Here is an 8926-nt window from a genome sequence, read left to right as displayed (position 1 = left end):
AATGGATCCGCCTATGTGAACTGACCCACCAATCTCGGAGGTGCGATTCTTCTTGTTTTGTTCTATTTTCTTCTTGTATTGGTATTCATCCCATTTGGCCTACAATGCTCGCCGCACCATCGAATCCATCCACTCGCCTTTATCTGCACCTCCTTTAATTTTATTCAAATTATTTCTGAAATTTCTCCGACCAGATTTATTCCAAGTGATCCATATACGATCACTCTCATTGAGTTGCCATTTAAACTCTTTCTACAAGAAATTAAAAATGAATAAATATGTATAATTTTTTTTTAAACTTTCTATAATTAATAATTGCAATTATACTTACGCTAAATTCGTCTAGCTACATCTGTCATGTTAATTCAGGCACGTCATCCCAATGAAGTCAAGCTTTAGTGTACCGTCTCTTCCAAATTTTTTATTGTACACCTGGTAGGCCAATTTCAAGGAAAAAATTGTAAAACCAATATTTATCAAGTAAGAAATTGCATTTTTGTGTATAACAATCACAAACAATTAATTAAAAATAATATATATAAGATACTCACTGATCACAATTCTGATTACATGATAAGTCTACTCGGTGATCAACTTAGTCGGTATTAACTGGCTCAGATGGAGTGGTGTAGCAACTCGTAAATGGTAAATTAATTTAATTATTGAGTTAATTTAAATTAAAAGAAATATTAAAATAATTTGTTGTTATAAATAATATTAGATTATGTGATTTTAAGAAAATAAGAAATTAAGGTAATTAGTTAATTATTTTAGAATATTCTGGAATAAGAAAACAATTGAAATAAATTAAATTGTGGAATTTTTATAAGTTTTGGGCATTAGTGTAATTAATAGGGGGGAGTGTGTAAATAATGGAAGTTGGAGGGGGCTGGTGTGTTTCCGTAAAAGGGTTCGAAAACTCCTTTAAATTTAATGCGTGCGGTATATAGGTTGAAGGAGAGCGCGGGTGCGAGCGGTCACTCGCGAGGTGGCCAGGCAGCGGGTGCGAGTTCGATTCGCGGTGGGCATGCGCGAGGGTCAGATTTTTGGCTGATTTTAGGCGTCCAAAACGACGCCGTTTCGTCAATGGCCGTGGCCTTCAGCCATTTTTGCCCCTATTTAAAGCCCAATTCGGACGTTCTTTTTGCAATTGAAACAGCACCAATTTTGGAGAAAAATCAGTGCATGCGCGAGCTTGAAATTTGGTGGAAAATTCAGATTAATTCAAGTTTAATTGAAGATTTAAATTGCTAGGTATGTAGACAAGCTAGTAATAAATATTCTGTATGGTCGGAATTTCGTTTTGAGTCCAATTTTGTTAATTTTGGCAAATAATTTGGATGTTGCAGTTTGTATAAATTTTACCGCGTTTGGCCAAAACAAGCCTAAGGATATCTTCATAAAGGCAAGTTCATTATACCTTCTGTAATGCCTCGCTCCCACTTACGGGTGTTACTCGTGAACAATCGCCCGAATTATTCACCTGTCTGGCCTTTGGCGAAGGGTGGACCATGTTTCAAGACGAAACGCCCTAGGTGGGAACTAGGCTCGTCCTTCCCTTCGCTGAATCTCAGGATTTACTAGCAGAATTGGGCTTTAACCACATCGCATAGGCTATAAAGAAAATCTCATTCCGATGCCCAATCGCCATTTTCTCAATTTTATTTAATTCTTTTCCAACCAAGAATTTTACCGGGCTCCATAAATCACCATTTAAATCAATCCATTGATTGATTACTAATTTTGGAGGAAAAACTCAAATTTTCAATTTTTCAAAATTTTGGCATTTTTTCCAAAAATGCCCGAAAATCCCTTTATTTTGAAAATTCATTCGGGGCCCAAAATCAATTTAGAAATGCCCCTTAATTTCCCAAAAATTCCAAATTTTTAAAAAATTTGGCCGGCGGGGCTCGCTGGCACGCCCGGGGCCCCGCTGGGCGCTGGTCGGGCGGGCTGGCCGCGCCTGCCCGCGCGTGCGCCCCCGCCCGCGTGCGCGGCCGCGGCTGCCCCCACGCGCGCAGCCGCCCATGCGGCCCTGCCCGCGCGCAGGCTGCAGCCTACAGCCTGCTGCTTCCAGCAACCTCCTGCTGCTCCTTCACTCATTTTCTCTTTTTTTTTTTTTTTCTTTGGGCTATAAAACCCCAAATTTTCCAAAAAAAAATAACTTAAATAAAACACTTCACTTTCCATAAATTTTAACCTCTTTTTCTCCAAAATTAAGGCTTAAACCACTTCTTGAATATTACACAACATACATCAAAGTCTCCTTCCATTTCACACATGAGCCTTACACATCCTATTGTTGCTCACATAACAACATCCATAAATAAACACCACATATGATTAAATACAACAAATAGGATTCCCTAAGCCATAAGGTCACAAATAAAATAATCACATGCCTAGGCTTCTTTAAGTCTTAACTTTACAACAAAAATAAATGTAATATACTCCAAGAGCTTCCAACCACTAGCTTGCACTTTCCCTTCTCTTCTTTAACATAAGAACAACCTACAAAGGGAGGATAAAACCTCATGAGCTCAAAAGCTCAGTAAGGGTGCATATAGAAGGTAAATAAAAGCATAACAAGTTTATGTAATGACAAATGCATGCAAGTATGGTTAGGTCATTCCATCCTCACAACCCAACATGGTTTGAGGCATCAAACTACCATTTCTTTCCCACCCCCATGGCCATAGGTCTCATGAACAAATAAAGCATGCAAAAAGATACATAAAAATTTATGCAACCTACTTAGAATGCAATGCAAGGCCTCCACCACTTGGGGCTATCTATTACCTCATTCTTGAATATTAAATCTCCATTTCAAGAGAGCTTCCATCTTCATTTTCTCCCATCTAAAATGGCATTCCAAAAGAAATTTATTTCCTTTGTATACTAGAACACTAATTAAAGAGAAGAAGAAATATACTTACCTTGATTTATTCTCTTCTTCTTTAATTTTTCTTCCATGGGAGACTTTCTTATCTCCCTTTCTTTCCTTCATTCTTCATTTCATTCTCCAAATGGCCAAAGGAAACCAAGACTTCCCTTCTTGCCATTTTATACTAGTTCCCCCATATTTCAAGAATGCATCTAGGCCTTTGGATCTTTATGGATTTGAGAGAACAAATCCTAGCCTTCCACCAAAAGCACAATCCATGTGCTTTAGTCTTCCAAAATCTCAACCATTAGATTTCTTTCCCTTTTTCAAGGCCAAATCTCAACCATTGAATCCCTTGGATCAATTTAGTCTTCCAATACCAAAATTAGCTTTTTTTCTCAAATATTTATTTTGACTAATTTCAACAAATCAACTTGAGTGACTAATTTCACTCTTTCTCATTTATATAAATCCTCCCATTTTCACTCATAAATGAGTGACTAATTTCCATTTCTTTTTGCATTTTCTTTTTAGGCAACAACATCATGGCTTGCATTTAACACTTGAAAGACCATTTACTCTCCAATTTTGAATTTCATTTAAATGCTTATTCTTGATTCACAAGATTTTGCCATGTGTCACTAACCACCATATCTCATTTCTCATTTCTTTCCCATTTAAATTAATGGGACCAATTTCCACCATCACATGAGAGACCACTTGAAAGACATAAAAGCTTTTCTTCTCATTTAAATAAATCCCACAATTTTTCAAGTATTAATGGGTGACCATTTTCCCATTTTTATTAGATTTATTTAATTCTCATATTTTCCAAGACATTAATGGTGACCATTTACCATTTTCTTTTGGATTTACTTTAATCCATATAATTATGCCTCTCATTAAATGCTTGAAAGACCAATTAACATTTCTTTTGCATTTAATTAATTCACCCAATTATACTTGAACCACAAAATGCCAAGTGTCACAACAAGACACTAACATTGGCTTCCAAGTTTAATCTCATCTCTCCAAGTGGCATTACCATATTAATTCACAACTTAGGGAAAATATAATTATTCTCCTCAAATAATTTAATATCCACCATTTTCCCTATTTCCAAAATTAAATTTCCTTTATGGAATTAAATTCCAAAATTCTCTAATACTCTTTGTGAATTTATTAATCCCATATATCTCCACATAAATATCAAATTGGGATTTTTATTCACTTATACACCTAATTCCACATAGGAATTATTTTTAATTTATCAAAATACCCTTTATTGGATTTCTCTATCCAAATTACCAAAATACCATTCTCATGGGCATTCTTAATCTCAAGGATCATCACTTCCTCAAGGGCATTTTTGGAATTTTCTCACTTTCTTTCTAATTCTTTTAACACCGGTAACACCGGGTGTTACACCCTCCTAGTCGATTCTTTCGTTGTCAATTTATTTGACCTCCCTTCGTTTGTTTTGGCTGTTAATAAATTATGGAATTTTAAACGGTTTATTTTAAAATTTAATTTATTAAAGTGGTCTTGAGGATTTTATTCGTTGGTTGCCTACGGGGGTTTGTGCCACCCCCAAGCCTATGGGAATGATGCCGTACTCACCCGGGGCTAGGTTCTTAGCTGTTCAGGTATTATTATAGATTTTTGGTTGTTTATAGGCTAGAGCGGTTATGTAGTAGGGGCAAGGATCGGCTGTTCGGTGACAGAGTGACTGTCGTACGGTCTATCTTAAGCCGTCGGCTGGTCTCTCCTATCCACTGACCGTTGACTAGTGCCAAGCACTATTGATTAGCTCTGTCGTTACATGATTATAGCATGACTGGTATCGTTTATTCTTGTTGCATGTTTTGGTGTGCAAATGGGTACGGGCTACATGTTGAGGTTTTCATGATCTGGTTATGCATGGTCACGGACATCCTAGCTTGGTTATGATGCATCCAGCACGGGCATATGCATCACGTGTGGTTTACTATATGGGCGGAGCATGGCTTGATGCCTGGATGTATGGGCGCCATGTATCACGTTGATGTTCACTACGCCATTGCATTTATATGTGCATTATATGGTTACTGGTAGTTATTAGTTCTCGGATGGGAGTACTGTTCTGAGGGAGCCTATGGCTCGGGTGTCGGGAGTACCGACATGGATACGGGTGACGGGAGTACCGACCCAGGATAGTGCGCACAGGTTTGTTGGAGATCTATGTTGCCTTTCAGGGCAACGACGGGTTAGTATGAGACTTGGGTGCCAGGTGTCTTATGTGGACCCTAAGGACCGGTATGTGCTTTTATTATGCTGCACTATTGTATTGTTGCGTCACATGGCTTGTGTGTACGTGTAGGACTGTGTTAGGGTGATCTCCTCTATTTACTGTACAGCCTTCATTTTCTTATAACTTGCTGAGTCTTGCGACTCACCTTACTTTCCATCATTCCAGGTAAGGGTAAAGCAAAGGCCGAGGGCGAGGATCGTTCCACTTAGCAGCTAGCTGTGTCGGTAAGTGTAAATTTAGGTTGCCCTCGTTGTCTTTGATGTTTTGTTAGGAGTTCTGTCTCTCATTTTTTACTGTGCAGGGTGTTCCTTGTATCTTTTATTGGTTGGCACAGGCGTCTGTATATTTTTATATACTTCTTGACCGCTGTTCCAGCGGGGTACTTGTGGGCGTGCATGTATATCGTTTTGCTTCCGCTATTGTATTTTTCTTATGTATGCATGCCAGAGTATTTTTATCTTATGTTTATTTCTCTTCCCTTATGTAAGCTCTTTTGTTCGGATAGACTGGGCGGTTGGGATATCCGAGCGGGGATGCTTACAAGTGGGGTCAACATTTTGCATAGGAAAAGATGTCGAAGGATGTGCATGTGGTGTAGGCATAAATGAGTATGAGTTACCTCCTAGGGGATGAAAAGTAGACCCATGATAAGGGACCAAATATGGTGTAGTCTCAGGTGGGTGGGATGTGGATGGAATTGTAGTATAACCCATATGATATGGCATAGAGGGAAATGTTTGTTGGAACTGAGGCATGAGAACAAAAGCATGTGGGTGCGATGACTGATGATATAAAAGAGTAAACGGAACAACATATGTAGAGACAAAAGGAGAAGACTGTGAACTAACACTACTAGGATCTGGGGAAGGTGTGTCCTTATAGGATCGACGTCTTCATCTACCCCTACCCTTGCTTGGTTTGGGCAATGAATGTCTTGACATATGCTTTTGATAATTACATGAAACATAAAAACACGGCAAAACGTACAAGGTTACAGACATTCAAAAATACAAAATATATTATATCATAACATATATAAGTGAATTCACATATTCATAAATAAATCAATATTCTTCTACAAATTCATCACTATCTATGTCATCAGATAATAACTCTTCTTCGTCATCTTCTGATATAGATTCTTTCTCTGTATCATCATCTTCTTCTTGTTAAACAATATTTGAAACATCTATTTCCTCGACTATCTCATCTAAATCTTGTAAACTACCTTTAAAGTCATCATTTTGATCAATTTGTGGGAGTTCTGGTATTTCATCCTCCTGGAAAGGTTCTTCCATATTAGCTCCTAGAGCCATTATTGTAGGTCGTGCATTTATTTTAATAACAACCATCCAATCACGTTTATCACGGCAAGTGTCGGGGTAAGACGCATAATATACTTGTTCAGCTTGTTGAGTAAAAATGAAAGGATCATATTTCTTATACATTCTTGATGATCGAATCTTGACAATACCATATTTTTTGTGGATTTTAGTTCCCTGAGAATTTGGATCGTACCATTCACATTTGAATAAAACTACCATTTTGATTGGTAGACATGCATATTCTAATTCAATAATATCTACAATTTTTTCGTAATAATAGATCTCTGAGGATCCAACCCCTGTCCCAAGCACGCAAACACCAAAATTTTTGATAGATCTACTATTACTCCATTCGATGGTATGAAATTTATATTCGTTCACGAAATACATTAGTCAATATTACACGTTTGGAGTCGGTCCCCATCCTATGTTCTGAATTAATGGACCTATAACAACTTGAGTTTAATTGAAAAAAGGGCGGGACCACATTTCTTGGATTACACCTATTATCTATGATTACACCTATTATGAGGGTGTCGTAATCCAAGAAAGCACGCCCATTCTCTATTATTCTTGCCCTTTCTTGGATTACATCTATTATCAATCCACTTACGATGCGACGGAATTTTCATTTTAAATTCAATATGTATGATGAAAAAAACTATCCTGATAATTCACAAAACCATCTTTTAGTACTACAAAACCAACGTAATTTTTAATTGCACTGTCAGACATACACTATTTAAATTTTTTTATCAAGTAACAAAAGTTTTAACCAAATAATAACATTATATTTGTAGTTATAATTTTTAAATTATATTAAATAAATAACTAACCCGACAACAATATTATCGACATTCAACTGTTATATTGAAACATATTATTTATCGTTAAATTAATCATTTATTATAACTAAACTAGATAGACTAGACCACAAGTTTCTAGACTAGTTCTTTCACCTTAAAATTGAAATCTATTCTCGGTTTTCATTGTTTTTTATTTCATTGAGTAACAATAAAAGAAACATATTTTGTTAATTTCAATTAAAAATATTGAAGGCGGCAAACGAATTTTTGTCCACATTTGAAACTAGGAGGTGGCTGGCTATGGTTGCAATCTGCTTTCGGCTCCCCCCATTGACTGGGTCCATTACTTATCTTTTTAATTGATATGACCTCTTAATAATCTTAATTCATAATCTATAATCTAAAAAATTAAAAATAATAAAAACCTATTTAACAACCCCTTTGAATTAGAATAAATTATCAACCGAGATGACAAATTTGTGTTCATAGAATTTGATAGCACCACTTCACAAGCGAAAAATAATAACATCTTCAGTTTGCAAGCCCAATATTTGAGTCACCCTAAGTCATAATATATATGCATATTCAAGTGGATGACCAATAAAGTTAAGGGATGGGGTCATCCATTTTCAAGTGTGTGTTTGTTGGAGAGGGAAGACAAGCACAAGGTTGGTGGGGGCACGCCACCTGCCTAACCCCACATTGGTGATGGGTATGGCCCAAACCAAATGGAAACGCTAGTTTCAGCGACATATTGTTTGACTCTTTTTCTATTTTTAATAATAAGATAATTTATATATTCATATATATGTAAATCTTAAATTTATATCATAATATGTTAATCACAACTTAATCTATGGTTAAAAAACAAACGCTTATATTAATTTATTGACCCAATTGTTCTAATTCCAATTCCCAAGTTATATATGCGATTTTTCTATTCAATTGTTCCTTACTTGGCTTCACCTCTACCCACATTACACAATTACAAACCACCCTCCCACCACATTATTAACCCCCATTGTGATTATTATTAATTTAATTTAAATTATAGATTATTATATAATTTTATTAAAATTTATTTTAAATAAATTTCTAAATCAAAAAATCTCATTTGTGCAAATAAATTTTATTTTGACCTACAAAAATTATTTAACAACCATATGAGAAACTTATATTTAATACTAAATAAAAAAATTAAAACGGCCCCCTAAACCTCACTTTTTATTATTTAATTCTATTTTTTAATAATTAAAATTTAACATTAATTACCCCACCCACCCACTGTGAACACCCCCCGGGTGGAGTTTAAATTCAAAATTTTATAATTAATATTATTTAATTTTAATTTTTAATAATTAAAATTAAAATTTAACATTAATTACCCCACCCACCCACCCTGAACACCCCCCCCCCCCAACGGGTGGAGTTTAAATTCAAAATTTTATAATTAAAATTATTTAATTCTAATTTTTAATAATTATAATTATAATTATAATTAAAATCATTAATTACCCCACCCACTCACTGTGAACACCCCCCACTGTTGACAGCCCGCCCCCCAACGGATGGAGTTTAAATTTAAAATTTTATATTTAACATTATTTAATTCTAATTTTTA

Source organism: Diospyros lotus, chromosome 4 (genome assembly GCF_014633365.1).
Source record: "Diospyros lotus cultivar Yz01 chromosome 4, ASM1463336v1, whole genome shotgun sequence".
NCBI lineage: Eukaryota > Viridiplantae > Streptophyta > Magnoliopsida > Ericales > Ebenaceae > Diospyros > Diospyros lotus.
The sequence above is the reverse complement of the archived record's forward strand: the minus strand, read 5'-3'. Positions refer to the sequence as shown.